Consider the following 16,132-nt stretch of genomic DNA (forward strand, 5'->3'; position numbering starts at 1 on the left):
CTTAAAATTCCTAGCCAACAGTACATTATTTGATAAATATTGCTCTCGCTTGCTAATGACAAACACATTCGAATTGAAAGTGCTTTATAGGCATAGTATTAAAGTTACTGTACTTGTGTGAGTGACCTATATTAAGACCATCCCCATTCTTCAGCGATGAGATGTTCCTATTGTTATTACGCAAACACCATTTTTCATACTTACCTTGAAAATAGTATATAATGCAAAAAAAAAATCACTAAAAGATAATGCTTTTTGTTGAGTATACAATATTGTTGATAAATATACAAGACCTTACAGCTGGTGGTATGGCATGGTACGAATCTACCACCGTACCACTATCTTCCCTGTATCTGCCCAGAAGCTATTCCCTTACGTCGTGGTATCTACTGATGAAGCGGTTCGTCAGCCCAGTAATTGCTTAACATCAAACGGGACATGAACTCGTTCTGTCTAAATACGCAAATAGCTGAATGTAGCACAATAGTTTATAAAATTTTCAAGCTTAAAAAATTCTTGAAAAGTAAAGCTCCAAAAAATATTCATCATAGAATTCAGGATATTGTACTTTTAGAAAATTTCTCTATTATTTGCACAAATGGGAATTAATTGCTTTAATGGATTAATGCTGGTATTAGAACCTAAATAAAAATGGGTGAAGTGCGTCATTAACATCACACGCAGCCTAGTGTCGACTTACGGGATTAGGAGCCCCACTGTAATTAATTCAGCAAGAATTTCGATACAGCACGACCTGACCATCCATTAGGGGTTCGCGTGATTTTATTCTATTAAAATTAAGTGCGTGGACAATTAAAATACAACGAGATTTTAAACCACACCATAAACATACGTTTATAATTCATTATTCACAAACGACGTAGATTCAAAAACCAAGTTATGGCTCTCATCAGATTTCGATGACTTTAATCATTTCTTCGTAAATATGTAAGGTATTGTTCTAAGGCAGTTCTATATGTGTAATATATTATATGTCATAATAAATATAATTCAAACTATTTTTCGGTCTAATCTCGCGTTTATTATTGTAATTTTATTATTTCCGATGTTTCGAATACTCCACAATTTTCGTGGTCATATTTTAATTATGTATACGACTCGTGAAAACTAAAGAACATCTACATGACATACATAAATATAATTCTTTTTTTTTTAAACAAAACTGTTTTAAATCATGAAAAGAAATTAAATCATTACAGTTCACAGTTTTGTCAGCAATCGTCGTATGTTATATAAATCGTGCATCTTTAGATGTTTTTATTTCGGGTTTTTTGCGTTATCTTCATCATTCTCAAGGTTGTGGCGCAGGGTCAAAATGTAAAAAAAAACATTTAATAAGTATCTGAACCTACCTGATTGTACGTACTTTATTTCCATTTCATTACGATATTAAGTTTTACATTCGTTTAACTGACACTGATGGCCAAGCCTTTTTCAACGCAATACAGAGAACTACATCCGTATATATACTGAGAGTGTTTTTTTAGAGATATTAGAGAGATATTTTTTTGTTTACGTTTGTATTTTTATATTTTTTACGTTTATATTTTTTACGTTTTATGTTAAATTTATTAATTCAACAGAATTCAATTCAGATTTATTTAATAACGATGATATTGTATATCAAAAAGTCAAACAAAGTTTGTTATAGAAAACGTGTGGATTAAACAAAAAAACTGAAGGTCGAGCTGGGCATCGGATTTTGATCTCTTTCTCATCAGTTGCTCTTTCGTAAAAGCTTTATGAATTCTGTTCTTGCTCGAAAAGCATTTCAGTTTTAGCTTTTAATGACAGTAGCAGACTCGAAGCTTACGTAGTCTAGTCAACCACCATTGATGCAGATAATATTGTATAAATTCAATTAGTAAAGTATTGTATTAGGGAATTAGTAAAGTCTGTGAACAGACGCTATATTTGTAGGTACATAATATTATAAATGTACTTATACCTACATAATAATACATACGTACGTATACCTACTTCAAAACTGTAACCCATTTTTCAAATTCAGCTTCGTAGCCGCAACAAAACAATCACATATTATTAAATACCTAATGTTACTAATATAAACAACAACGTAATAAATGTAACTTTGTACTTTAATGCGGTCAGTGAATCAGCACATGCATATACCATGGTATACTGCTTTAATAGCACCATAGGAATATAGAATATAGTGCATGTCGTCGTGTAGGAAACAGTAACGGTTCCCTTAGGGGATTCCATGGTTTTGGAATGGCGGCAACGTAGGGTACCGTCGGAACAAGGCAACAAGGCGCCGCGCGTCGCGCGTCGTATATACGAGCTTGGTCCCTCGGCTGGCCTCCGCCCGCCAGCCGTCCGTCCGTTCAGTCCGACGAAGACTCCGCACTGCGGCGGTTCTCTACACATTTGCCATTACGCCTAACATATCTTAGCTCACCGAGAAGATTGACACATATATCGGCGAACCTACTGGAAAAATATTTTCTGAAAGTGTTGAAAAAAAAACATTGTCAAAGTGTACACGTGCTATATATACTAGTTGTGTGAAGTTTAATATTCTTCTTGTTTCATTTAATTTTTTTTTGTGTCTTTTACAAAGGTAAGAATAACACAGTATTAGATTATTAATTGATTTATACAAGTACAACCTTTTCAAACTTGTTAATTTTTTGTTGATGTTCTTCGACAGGCACTTATAACATCTCTTATTTTTTTGTCGATTAGGTTTTCTTTCTCATCTGGGGTATTTTTGCGTCTCGGGTTTTTTGCTACGTACAACTGTTATAATTAATTATACTTGGCTTTTTTTGTGAATTGAATTTGCTTTGAGTGAAGCTCAAAATTATATTTTCCTTTCCGGCTTGTGCTCCGAGAAGAAGACCTCCTAACACGTTTCTTATAAACCGGTTCACTCGGATGCACGTTGGGGACTTACGCAATGATCTTTTTAATCGATGAACAATACTATTTCAGAAAAACGCCAAAGTAAAAGATAAAAATTCATTCATAAATTAAAATCCAATCCACACTCGAAAAAATAATATTGCTCACAGGGCTTCTAGCTCCTTCTACTTTTTTTTAGCAAGGATATTGACAATAACATTAGGTATACAAAATTAACTTGCCTGTTGCAAAGGTTTTTTTTGAAATGACGCAATAAAAGTATTTCACATTGTGTGCAGCTGCATGTTTCCGTGCAGTTGACAAAAGCGGATTATGCAACTCTGTAATTCGAAATAGGCATTGTGTCTGAAATATTAAGTAAATATTTACATTTACCAAAATAATTTAACATTTATATATATATTATATATATATATATATATTTAGTGGATTACAACTAACTATAAAGGAGTTTCACAGGCTTCAAGCCTATTTAGTAAATGTTATATTTTTAGTCAGAATATTTCATATATCGTAGTATGTACAGTATGATAATGTTTTACGAATTTATCATAAGATTTTCCCGTGGCAAAGTTCAAGTTCGCCGCACTAAGGCCCGTACTTTGGGAATGCGACATATCGCACATATAAAATTAAAATATGTCAAGATTAAGAGTAAACATAGCAACAGTGTCGAATGTCTCGATTGTTGAACCCCAGTTGGGTCAGCCGTCTCGACACAGTCCTCCAATTGGCGTCACTCTATCGATCTGCCAGCCCATTTTATTGTCTACGTCACACATACGATAGCCACACTGTCATAAATCAAATACTTTTACTGGACATTTATTATATTTCATCATTCACATGCTTTAACCATTTTTTCTAACAGTTGTTACATAGGGGTCGCTTCGAATCTATATCTATACTAATATTATAAAGAGGAAAGATTTGTTTGTTTGTTTGTTTCGAATAGTCTCCGAAACTACTGGACCGATTTCAAAAATTCTTTTTCCATTATAAGCCGACATTGTCCCTGATGAACATAGGCTACTTTTTTTAATTTTTTTTTTTAATTTTTTTTTTTGGTTTCTTGTGTGTTTTAATGTTTCCGAAGCGAAGCGAGGGCGGGTCGCTAGTCTTTTATAATTATAAAGGTACATTAATTTTATTAACAACAAAATAAAAATTTCAATTGAAGAAAACAAAGAATAATTTCCTCTTCAACTTGTCAGTTACCTTCGAGATTATTGCCCATATCCGTTCTGAGATCGTCACTTAAGAATCGATCATGTATAATAGAGATAATAAAACTTGATCTATTAGAGATGGGATATTGGGTCAAAGTTCGCCGAACTTCGAAATTCGAAAGATAAATTCATGAATTTCACATAATCCACTAGTTTAAAGTCAACAAGCAACACGTTTATTGTATGAAGACCGGAGAATGATAATAGTAAAAATGATAGTCTCATTGACTATTAGGGAATTAGTTTGAAGATGAGACTTCGGCCTCTGTACGGCCTTCTGTACTCCTGTCTCTACTCCTGTACTCCTGTCTTTCTACTACTATCAATATCATACCCATCTATCTACTGGTTTCTTGAACATATAAGCACGTAAGCAAGCAAGTCTATAAGCATTTGAAATTTCCACCTCATATCAATTAGGTGGCGGCATTCGTTGTTAGGTTTCTAAATGCTTCGGTAAACAGTTAAAGTAAGGTCACTTCTACAGCTCTTAGTAAATAATAAAAATGGTTTAAAGTTTAAAAAAAATCTAAACATATTATTCAGATATACCTAAGTATGTTTCATTAACTAAAAAAAAATACTAATATTGTTTATTTACAAAACGTATCAATTCGACAATCCCGTTATGTTATGAAATTTACAGGCACGTAAATCTCCGGACCCCAATGCTTTGGTGGCCTACTTAGGTGGGTCCACCATATCGGGGACATTTCGAGACGCAATAAGTAAGCGCTATGTCGGCTGGAAAATTACCTTCAATTTAGAAGGCGCGAAACTCCCCTAAAACGTTATCAGTTAAAAATACGGTGTGTAACGACCTTTTCGACAGGGTTTTTTTCGGATGAGAAAATTATCTGATGTTATTTTTTACACATAGCAATATAAATGTATGTATATTAATGTGAAATTGAAGAATTCTTTTCCGTACATATTGGTTGTATTCCATTCAAAATAATTAATACAAAATATGTAGGGTAGGTACATATTATCTCTTCCGATGTCGCTTCACAAGCGTTTTAGAAAATCATTATCTACAACGATCAGCGATGACTGTGGTCATCGTGCATGAAATGTCAAAAATATCACTAAAACCCTAAAAACTTATCAACTCAATATACACGTCTTTGCTGAAACGCATCAAGTGTTTTTTACAATTTACATTGAAGACCGTTAGTTGATCAAGAGGGCGGCACCTATGTTTATACGATGTAAGGTCACGACCATAAAAGATTAGGGTCCAGGTGGAATTCATCTGGTAGTTGAGGGGCAGAGTGGAGGACGATCCTCGTATTCGTATGCAGACCGCGCGGTGGTGGCACGATCGATACGCGCCCGCGCGACGCCTCCTTCGCGAGCACGAGTTACAAGTCTGCTACAACAAATATACTTGAGTTTATCGTATTCTTGGACACCTTCACATGTGTACTTATGCAGTTCATTGATTTCTGTTCGATTTAATATTTACGTAACTTCAAAACTTTTAACAGAATTGAATTTAATAGAAGCGGAAGTGATATACGTTTTTTGCAAATCGAACGAAAAGGGATCTACTTTATTTAAAAGATAAAATGATGACATCATCGGTGGTAACGACCAAGGCACAAAATAAAAACGTGTTGTCGTGAACTGAGCGATTACTGAACCAAGTAACACTCGGTCGGTGACCGCGTAGCCCTGATCTTGACGAAATACCTAAGTCTAATTATGACCTTCACAAAACAGTATTGATCAGGAAGTCTTCATAGAATGTTTTTTTAATGAAGCACATTTATTGAAAAGTATCTACTAATGTAAACAATGATGCGAACGTTTTATTTTAGTGATTATGTCATGGGTCAAGAAGACAACCTTCTTACAACTTTGTTGAAGAGGAAGAAGCGCTGTAATCTTGATTTACTCAACATCTATTTACGGCAAAAGGCTTATTAAATATGATTCACGCAACAATTTGCGTGGGTATCGTGGCCCAGAGATATATTAACGCACATTTTTATAACGGGTATACCTATGCCTAGCCTATCATAACATAATTGAGTTGATATTGTTAGTCAAACAAAGCAGAAAATATTAAACATAACTTCGAACTCATCGACTCCAGACGAAATTTCTCTATCGACGTTTACCCCTCTGTTGTGATGAAATGCACTAACTGTTTACTAATAGCTTAATGTACCGTGGTGGCTGTCTGATGGACAAAAGGGGCCACATTTCAGGGGAGTGCTGTGGTTACTTTCATAGATTTGTTTAGTTTATAATAACGTGAATCTGCCGTCCGAATTAAGCACATATATTTGGCAGTAACAACAATAATAAAATTAGCTTTCTCTTGTAGTAAGCATAGTAAATAAGATAAGAATATGTTATCCCCAAATCACTTTATGCTTTTACTTAATTATTTTTTTCCTTTCATTTTGAATTCAATGGAAAAAATATTTCTTATGCTAAGCTAAGCTAAAATATTCCATTAAATATTTATTTAGAATTTCGATGAGAATGATAGCGTTAACTATCCATTGATTTTGAGCATAGTTACCTGGATGAGCTCCCTCAGTATAGATTTTTTTGTTTGGCGGCCAATGCTCCCCATTTCGGACGACCCTTTGACTGAACAATGGCAACTATGAGGGGAACAAGATGCAGCTGCTTTACTCTCTAGTGAATTCCTACTTTTTGCCAAGAAATTCACAGTACAGCATTGTGCTGAAGCAAGTAGATATTTCGTAGAACTTAGTCCAATACGTAATTTCATTTCTATTACTTACTTTATAAATGTGAAAGTTGATCTTGAGAAACTAGAAAAAAATAGTTTCGGTTCTAGAGATGGTGTATCGGCGCGCCCTAGTAGGTATGACGCAACGTGAAAAGCAATGCAGTTACAATTCTGGAAGCGAACGACTTTTTTCTGAGGCGCCAGACGAAGCAGCACATCGAGAACAGTGGACTTTCTACCTCATGAATAGCGGCAATTTTCTCATTCGAAACCGACAGCAAAATAAGCAACACATTGCGTTTAGGAGAGCCTAGATGCGCCTAGACCGGCTTGCAAATATTATCTTTCACGTTGCTGCGAAAACGTGATTTTGTCTACCTTATCGATGTTTCAAATACGCACGGGTTTGAATACTAAAGCAATTACGAATTCTCACGTCTAAAGAAGAAAGCGGCGATGAAGTTGTGGTGTTTTCAGACTATTGACTACACGACAACGGGGGTTTATTTGCCCACCAAGACTAGTAAAAACCATAGTCTAAATTCAGCATCATTCAATTAATCGATTAAGAAATATTCGCGATCTTCATTCGTGTTTTGCGTACTTACTATCTGTTAGTAAACTATACTATCCTTATTTATCTTCAAGTAGAACAGACACTCTTATTTAATTTAGACCAAGATGTAAAATACGTTCTAATCCATTTAAACACATTTAATTACTTATCTTAAGTAACTGATTTAACTTCGCAGAGCCTAAGCCGCTGGGCTTACTAAATCTGAAATTATGGCAGCTGATGTTTGAAGTCTACCCTAAGGATGGTTTTGTTTAGATTTCACCTAAAGTGTGTAAAATAAAGAATGAACGGTTGTATGAATGTCTATTATTTTCAAAGAAAAAAAAATCAGGTACGGTTATATTTTAATGTTCATTTATTATATCGGCGTAAAGAGAATTTAGTGATTAAAAGTCTATATAGGAAATAGACTTTTGTAAGAAAATAAGCATAAAACTGAATGTTAAAACTTAATCAATAAAATCTGGGACAAAGATATATATGTGTGTAGAGTTACTGTAATCTAAACCGCAATACTCCATCCACCTGTTGGAAACTGGGATCGCTATTTGGTATACTAAACTGACTTTTAAAGAAAAATGTCTATTTCAGTACTCGTATCGAAAATGTTTCACATTATCAAAACACAGTTTATAACTTATAATTCCGAACAACTACGAATATTATTGGACCTTTTTTTTAAATACCACATAAAGTACAGACAGTTTGTTTATTTAGAGAGTTGTGTCAATAAATTTTACGGAACTAACACGATATGTGTATTTCCGCGGCACAACAAATTCGTCCCCGTCACGAAGCGACTCTGAAGCGGAACAATCCAATTTGAGAAATACAACATTACATGTAATATGTAGTGTCATATTCTACATGGTTTGATGTTTTCTCTTCGTAACCGTAGATAACCGTAACTGGCCTCGTCATTAAAAAGCCCTGTTATATTAATGGTTCAATTAAGCAGTTATAGCAACTACGACAAGGGATAAAATTAAAGGCGCACAGTCACAAACGTAATACATTTCGTTATTATGAAAATGAGACATGAAAAAGTACAGCTTTGCTTAATATAGTTGAATGAAATCGTTCCGGTCTATTTGCATACATCAATATATCAGATAGTTTAGATTGATAACAACTAATCAATTGAAATCCTTCGCACGATTGAATTGCCAGGTGTGAAGCCTAAAACAATGTCAGGCAAGTGTCGTCTAAAGAGTGTACGCTATACGACAGCTTCCGGCGCGTGCGCGACCACGTGCTCGCTATGTGTTCAACCACACTTATGGCCCTTTTATTAACGTAATTACATTAGGAAATGTTAATAGATGTTAACGTATAATGAATATGAAACGAAAGCCTTTTTGAATAGCGTCCGATCTAAACTTTATAGGCAAGAGATTTATAGTAAACGATACGACAATTACTGAACCCGCACCTCATGATCCGGTACTTACCGTCTATAATTTAATATCCGCCCCAAATAATCGTATTTCCTCAGTAACATTACTAATCCGTGAGTAAGACACGTACTTACGTAACGACGGTCCTTGACAACTTATAAAATTAAAACAGATGTTATAAAATCTCGTATTGAATTATGATAATTTAAAACTGTGTCCGATGTATGTAGGTACAAATGATTTTATAATTTACGTTTTGCGAACCATTTTTTCATTCAGTGGCATCATGGCAATAGCAAATGTCGGTTCTGCAAGACCTCTAAATATTTGTAATAAACGAAATATTAATGGATATCCTTAATAAGTAGTAATCTATGTAAGATTTAATTAAATTATAAACTAAACAGGATCGCCATCTATTTTCAATTTCAATATTTTAAATCGAAAATTTTCATAATATATTGATTTATGGGAATGCTTTCATTTATTTAAGTAATCTTGTTCTTACTGTACCAAGTTACGTAAATGTCAAGGTTTTTGTTTTGCGGTCACGGCTATTTTCCATTCAAGGCCCGAAGAGCTCGCCCGGGCGGAGCAGCCGACGCGACGTCCTTGGCTCTCAAACCTAAGCTTTCGTTATGGAAGGAAAGGCTTTCTCATCTTGGGGATCGTTCGGCGCATTTTATTTTCGGCACGGGTCTAATTTTCAGCCTTGACATTTCGAATTTTAGATTAAGTATAAATAAAGAAAATAGGATTTAAGCAAAGTTTTCTAATTTTAATATTCAGAAAGTCATTTGCAATATCGGGAGTAGTCTTCCGGTAATGCGAACTCGCACGTCCCTTTTGGAGGGCATACCGTTCGTTAACGGTTACAAAGTAATGTACCATTTGTATGTCACGCTAATTAATCGGCGTATGATTGATTCCATACTATTGTGTAACAAGAGGAATTATTTTAACTGAATTCCATTAACATTCACGGAGCGTCTTCTTGAATGTTCATTACTTAGTGCAGGCGTACCGGTATTTGTCATGATGCAAATGAATGTCTCTGAAGTGAGATTTATCGTAGGATATTTTTTTTACATAGGTAATTATAATTCAAAACAATAAAATTACAGCGTTGCTTAGTTTTTAAATCAATAATACAAAAGTTCATCGATCCACACAAGAAAACTTTCCATAGTTTCTACGTTGAAATGCAATCTTCTGCACGTGAACTCTATACGTCCATTAGACAAACAATGGAGCTGTGGCTAGTGCAACACTACACGCAAAACAAACAACTGAGAACTCCACATTAAGAATGCACAAAGGAATATAACTAGCAAAGTATTGAAGCGGACAATGAATCGGTAACGGGATAAGTAACTAATTATGAACTGAGCAGAGACCGTTTCCCGGAGTGTTAAGAACTATATAGGCAGCGACGTTCTCGGTGGGTTCATACCTTAATCTTATACGAAACGTCTCCAACGATTTTTACAAAATTTAGTATACAGGGGATTTCGGGGGCGATAAATCGATCTAGCTACGATTTATTTTCAGAAAATGTTGTTTTATTCGTGTTTTCAATAATCAACTTTATCGATAATCAACTTTATGACTCTTCCCGACATCTATTGGCGAATAATAGTACTATTTTTCATAATTGAGAGCAACTAACTGCTTTAAAGACACAATAACATTAAAGCTATTTCAGCAGATGGCGTTGTTAAGCCACCCGAAGCCACTTAAAAATGCCTAAACGATCTCGGAATATTTCATCATTTTATCAATATGTAATTCGTATTTAAATATAATTTCTAAAAAACACATTTTATCAACAAAAAAAAAGCATGGCTCGGTCATCGTTTAGTAAATATATAATATGTTATAGGAACAACACTACATTTAAAATTTAACAAAACCGGACACGTGAAAATGCAGTCTCTAAAGTCTGACAGACTGTATAGCATGATGATTTAGCGACTGCTCATTTTAAAGTTAATGTAAAAACTCCAATTTAAAAAAAAAAGTGTGTGTGTCCGCTCCGACGCACGACTGGAGTTTACTGGATATAAAAAATTAAACGAAACAATACGAGAAATAGTTCTATATTACGACAACACGATACACTACAGATTATTAACAAATTAACGAGACACAAAACAAACGACTAACAAATATATGAAAATACAATAATGAGAGAAACGCGCGATCAGTACGAGGCTTTGTGGCGGACTGCCGGCGCAGCAGCCCGGCGTCACCTGCGATAACGCGGCCGCGCGTTGGCTCCTGATTGGCGCGCGCACGCATCACGCAATCAGGAGCCAATCAGGCGCATAACGCATTTCGTGTGACATGCTAGTACGATTTTGATTGGCGCGCGCACGCATCACGCAATCAGGAGCCAATCAGGCGCATAACGCATTTCGTGTGACATGCTAGTACGATTTTGATTGGCGCGCGCACGCATCACGCAATCAGGAGCCAATCAGGCGCATAACGCATTTCGTGTGACATGCTAGTACGATTTTGGTCCCCATAATTTTCATACCCCGGGCCTATATATGTAAATCGATTCTAAAGGAGTAAACTCCAAAAAAAGTGTGTGTGTCCGTCCGCTCCGACGCACGACTGGAGTTTACTGGATATAAAAAATTAAACGAAACAATACGAGAAATAGTTCTATATTACGACAACACGATACACTACAGATTATTAACAAATTAACGAGACACAAAACAAACGACTAACAAATATATGAAAATACAATAATGAGAGAAACGCGCGATCAGTACGAGGCTTTGTGGCGGACTGCCGGCGCAGCAGCCCGGCGTCACCTGCGATAACGCGGCCGCGCGTTGGCTCCTGATTGGCGCGCGCACGCATCACGCAATCAGGAGCCAATCAGGCGCATAACGCATTTCGTGTGACATGCTAGTACGATTTTGATTGGCGCGCGCACGCATCACGCAATCAGGAGCCAATCAGGCGCATAACGCATTTCGTGTGACATGCTAGTACGATTTTGATTGGCGCGCGCACGCATCACGCAATCAGGAGCCAATCAGGCGCATAACGCATTTCGTGTGACATGCTAGTACGATTTTGGTCCCCATAATTTTCATACCCCGGGCCTATATATGTAAATCGATTCTAAAGGAGTAAACTCCAAAAAATGCGCGAAGTTTCCAACTAAAAGCTTTTTTGGTATTCAGCATCGAATCCCAGGCAGCGGGCATTGTGTATAACGGTACGTTATTTTGAATTTGCTCGGTCATGCAGTTGATCTGTACCTATTGTACTTTGAGACGCCAACTCCAACATCAGAGTCGTGAGCATTTAGATTACACTTTTTATGTGAATAAAACCGACAAATATTCGCAATACGTTTTAGGGTAGATTCGTTAGATTAAAGAGTATGTCGATTTTATTACCCTCAGTAAATCATATTATGAAGTAAAAATCCGTAATTAGTAGATATAAAATACAAAATTGTATGATTACAAAAATTAATGATATTATTCTAGTAAAAAAAATTTTTCTTCTACTTATAATGCTTGACAAGACAAATTAAAAAAAAATTACAAATGTACAATGATGATACATTTTACTTCAATTTAACTTTGTAAATGTTATTCTGCGCGGTATACCTACGTGATTAAATTTCATGCCGAATTAAGTATAATAAATTATCCAACCTACAATCGTGACTTCAATACACTATTCACTTTTTAAAAGAGTTTGAAAAATGTAGGCAACATGTAGCAAGATCTTAGATAATATATAGCAGAAAAAACTTATGATTTTAATCTCGTACATAGCTGAATTCAAATATTTAGTACAAAGTCGTCAACAATCAATTACGTACAGTGGTAATTAATTTGTGTACACATTTGTTACGGAGGTTATGAGTAAGAATCGGACAAGGTCTTTGTGTCCACTGTTGGTATTTAAAACTGGAGAAGAAAATTCTGCTCTGCTTTAAGTTATTAAAATTGTTTTGCGTCACGTTCATGTGGTACTCAACCCAAATACCGTTCTCGTTCAACACCTCAAAAGGGCAACGATCGGAAGTAAGCATTTCGTTTAAAAACACATTTCAATTTACACCGACCTAATGGGTATTAGTAGTTTAAATGAGTGAATGTTGAAATGTTAGGAAACAGCACTATTATTCCAGTTAAACTACATTTTTTAAATCGTGTTTTTGAACAACGCAAGAAACTCCAAAAAATCTTGTAATATAAGTTCAGTGAGTGTTGAATATGTCAACAGCTTGAGAGGAGACATGTTAAACAAGCACTCGACAAGGCTTGCACTCAGACTACCGCACGTTTGTACTCATAAGTCAAGTATTCTCCAAAGAACAAGCCTGTTTGCTTGCTGCACTGAGCTCACATTTTTATCCGCGCAAAGTAACCGATCCATTCTTTGTTTACGACTAACCGAATAGTAGTACTATTGATGTTTTAATAAGTTGCTCAATCTTTGTTTATGGTGCTCTAGTAATCAATCAAGATTATTAATGTACCTCGGGGGTAAGTTGAGCAAGCATCGATCGTTAAAGCGCACTCGAACTTCAAGAAGCCAAACGCACGCAGCGTACCGCCTGTCGCAATAAACCCTACAATTTTATTGTTATTAGCGGCTGTATACGTTTTTATTATTTTCCTACACAATTGTTTGATGAAATCTATGTTGATATTTCAATTTTTATCCAACTCCAATGGACTGCGTAGATTATGATTTTAAATAGTTTAGTGAGTATTACGCGGTGAATAAATGAGTATAATAATATATTAAGGATATCATAGTAGATGGATATATTAATATACTAGAGCTAGTCAAACAGATTTTATATCAGTTACAAGATCGAATATCTGGCATGCGAAGTGTGACTCCCGTTACGTACATCATGGTCCACTGATTCATCTCTTATTACTCTTGGTAGTATCTCAATATTATAATTATATCACGCGACTTTGCGTAACTGCATATTAATTAAGTATTTTGAATCTAGATTCAGTATAAATGACTAACAACTCCTAGATGCCTTTGTTATGAGGCAAATCTCTATGTTATCATGAACGTAGCAGCACGAATACAAAAATTCTACAAAGCTTCAATTTGCGAAGCAATGTATTCTACGGATATTATAAAATAAATCAATACAAAAAATTTATTCAATAACAGCTCACTAAAATTCTTAGTAATATCATTTCATCAATTCGATGATCCGGTTTTATTACTCTGTAGATATAAAACTCAGTTGAAGAAAATCCTCTGAGTTTTATATCATTAGGTGAGCTAAAAAAATGCAAGTGTCAATACAATGTGTTCGTGTGGATTTAAAACAACGTTTCTACGTATTAAATGTATTCTCTCTTTCGTGTGAATTTCTACATGCTCGTATTGGAAACTGGACAAAGGCCAGACTAGCCTTCATAGTCGAACTAGGTCAAGTTTACGTGGCCCGGATACATTAGTTGCGCGTCGATCGTAAATCAAACAAATTAGTATTTAATTCTTTTCAATTTTTAATTATTAGAATTAGCCATTCGTAGCCATTTAAAAATATAAACTTTAAAATCAATTTCCAGAAATAATTTCGACTTACAATGTTTACAACTGTGATAGAAAACGTCTATAATGTATCATCTGGTAAATTATCCACCTTCGTGTGAGCATTCTGTCTGAGGCTTCAATCTTCGATAGTAGTAAGGCTACGCCTAATACTCTCGAACAATACTTTAATTAACTGGTTAAATTCGAAATTCTCAATACATAATAGTTGTTATTGAATGTGAATAGAAAATTATTATTATTATAATTATATTAATATATTATAATAAAAAATTATTATTATAAAATTATTATCCAATGTGAATAGAAAATCAATTTACTAGATAAGGTTACCTAGCATTTATTTTTATTTAAAACTAGCTGATCCGGCAGACTTCGTAGTGCCTCAATCGATAAATAAAATACCTAAACTTTTGTATCAAATAAACTTTAAAAAAACAAAAGGAATCTGTCCGATGGGGGACACATCAAAGGAAAAACAAAATTGTTATTTTTATTTAATTCCGAGCATTTTCATATTTATCTATCTTTTAAACCTCTGGACTTCCACAAGTAATTCAAAACCAAAATTAGCCAAATTGGTCCAGCCGTTCTCGAGTTTTAGCGAGACTAATGAACAGCAATTCATTTTTATATATATAGATTATATATTAGTATAATCATTTATCATCATTAGTGTATTAGTTTTAATTTATATAAGAAGGCACTTTTAAATCGGAACTACCAATATCGTGAATGCATTAAACATACGATTAAAAATATTTTATTTCTAAATACGAAACTGTGCGAATAGCGGGTTTACGTGCACATTACAGTAGTTTTTGCGAACAGTCTGTGTATGGAACATGCGGCGTCTCAATGGAGACTTCAAGATGCGATTGTGACCGATGACTCATCTGCGTTCTCTAAGTTCAACGTCCTCTCCACATTGTCAAGTTCATAAACTTTCTTATTTGTATTAATAAATGATTATGAAATTCTATGAAAAAAAAATAATGAATGGCGCCAGTATTATGTCTCATTCCTCTCAATATAGGTTTAAATGAGTCATTGAATGAATGCACCATAACGTCATCGACTTGTAAGTTACTCGTAGTATTCTAGTACGGTTGAATTGAACCATATAAAGGTTGACTCACTGTAATGATCGAATTTAAAAAATGTTATGTAATTTTTAGTCAAAGTTCAGGTACAGTTCAGAGCACTCACTGATAATATTTTTATGCAAACGACAAAACCGCTCCGATGTGTTTGCCAGGCGAAAAAGTTTTTAATCGAGGGAACGGAATGCCCGTAATTCAGTTTGGTTTTGAATTTCTCTGTCCATTTGTGAGTTTGTAAAAAATAAACATCAAAAGTATACTTTTCAGTCTCATACATATATATAATAAATACTTTCTATAGTACAGTCTAAATCAAGAGCTTGTACAACATTTGTATGAAAGAATTAGCTAGTATAATGTTTGGTAATATTCCTGATGAGTTTCTTTATAAAGTAAAAGGATTACTAGTGGAAAGTCCGAAAATTTAAATCCACATAAGCTCGAACTTTTTTTCACTCCTTGGTTATATGCAAACTTACCGTAAATTTATATGAATATATAAATGTGTTTCTTATAAGTTAAGATTTTTTTATTGCTGGTAGCGTTTGTGGGTCCCCGTACGGGCATGTATTACTTACTACCCTGCCTTTTTTGCGGCGAACGAACCATGCGTTCCGGTTCGAAGGGTG

The 16,132-nt window shown here is 34.9% G+C and overlaps 2 protein-coding genes across 2 annotated transcripts in view; one reads left to right on the forward strand and one right to left on the reverse strand.

Annotated features, from left to right (window-relative positions):
* The window catches only part of Miga (mitoguardin), a 60,235-nt gene that overhangs the window by 11,523 nt on the left and 32,580 nt on the right, over window positions 1-16,132 (reverse strand). The window lies entirely within an intron of this gene.
* The window catches only part of uzip (beta-pore-forming protein unzipped), a 31,320-nt gene continuing 17,547 nt past the window's right edge, over window positions 2,360-16,132 (forward strand). The window contains exon 1 of the mRNA XM_028176453.2: window positions 2,360-2,605. The gene's annotated coding sequence lies outside the window, so the exon portion shown is untranslated. The remainder of the gene's footprint in view (window positions 2,606-16,132) is intronic.

The sequence above is a fragment of the Bombyx mandarina genome, chromosome 04 (assembly GCF_030267445.1).
Source record: "Bombyx mandarina strain Sakado chromosome 04, ASM3026744v2".
Taxonomy (NCBI): Eukaryota; Metazoa; Arthropoda; class Insecta; order Lepidoptera; family Bombycidae; genus Bombyx; species Bombyx mandarina.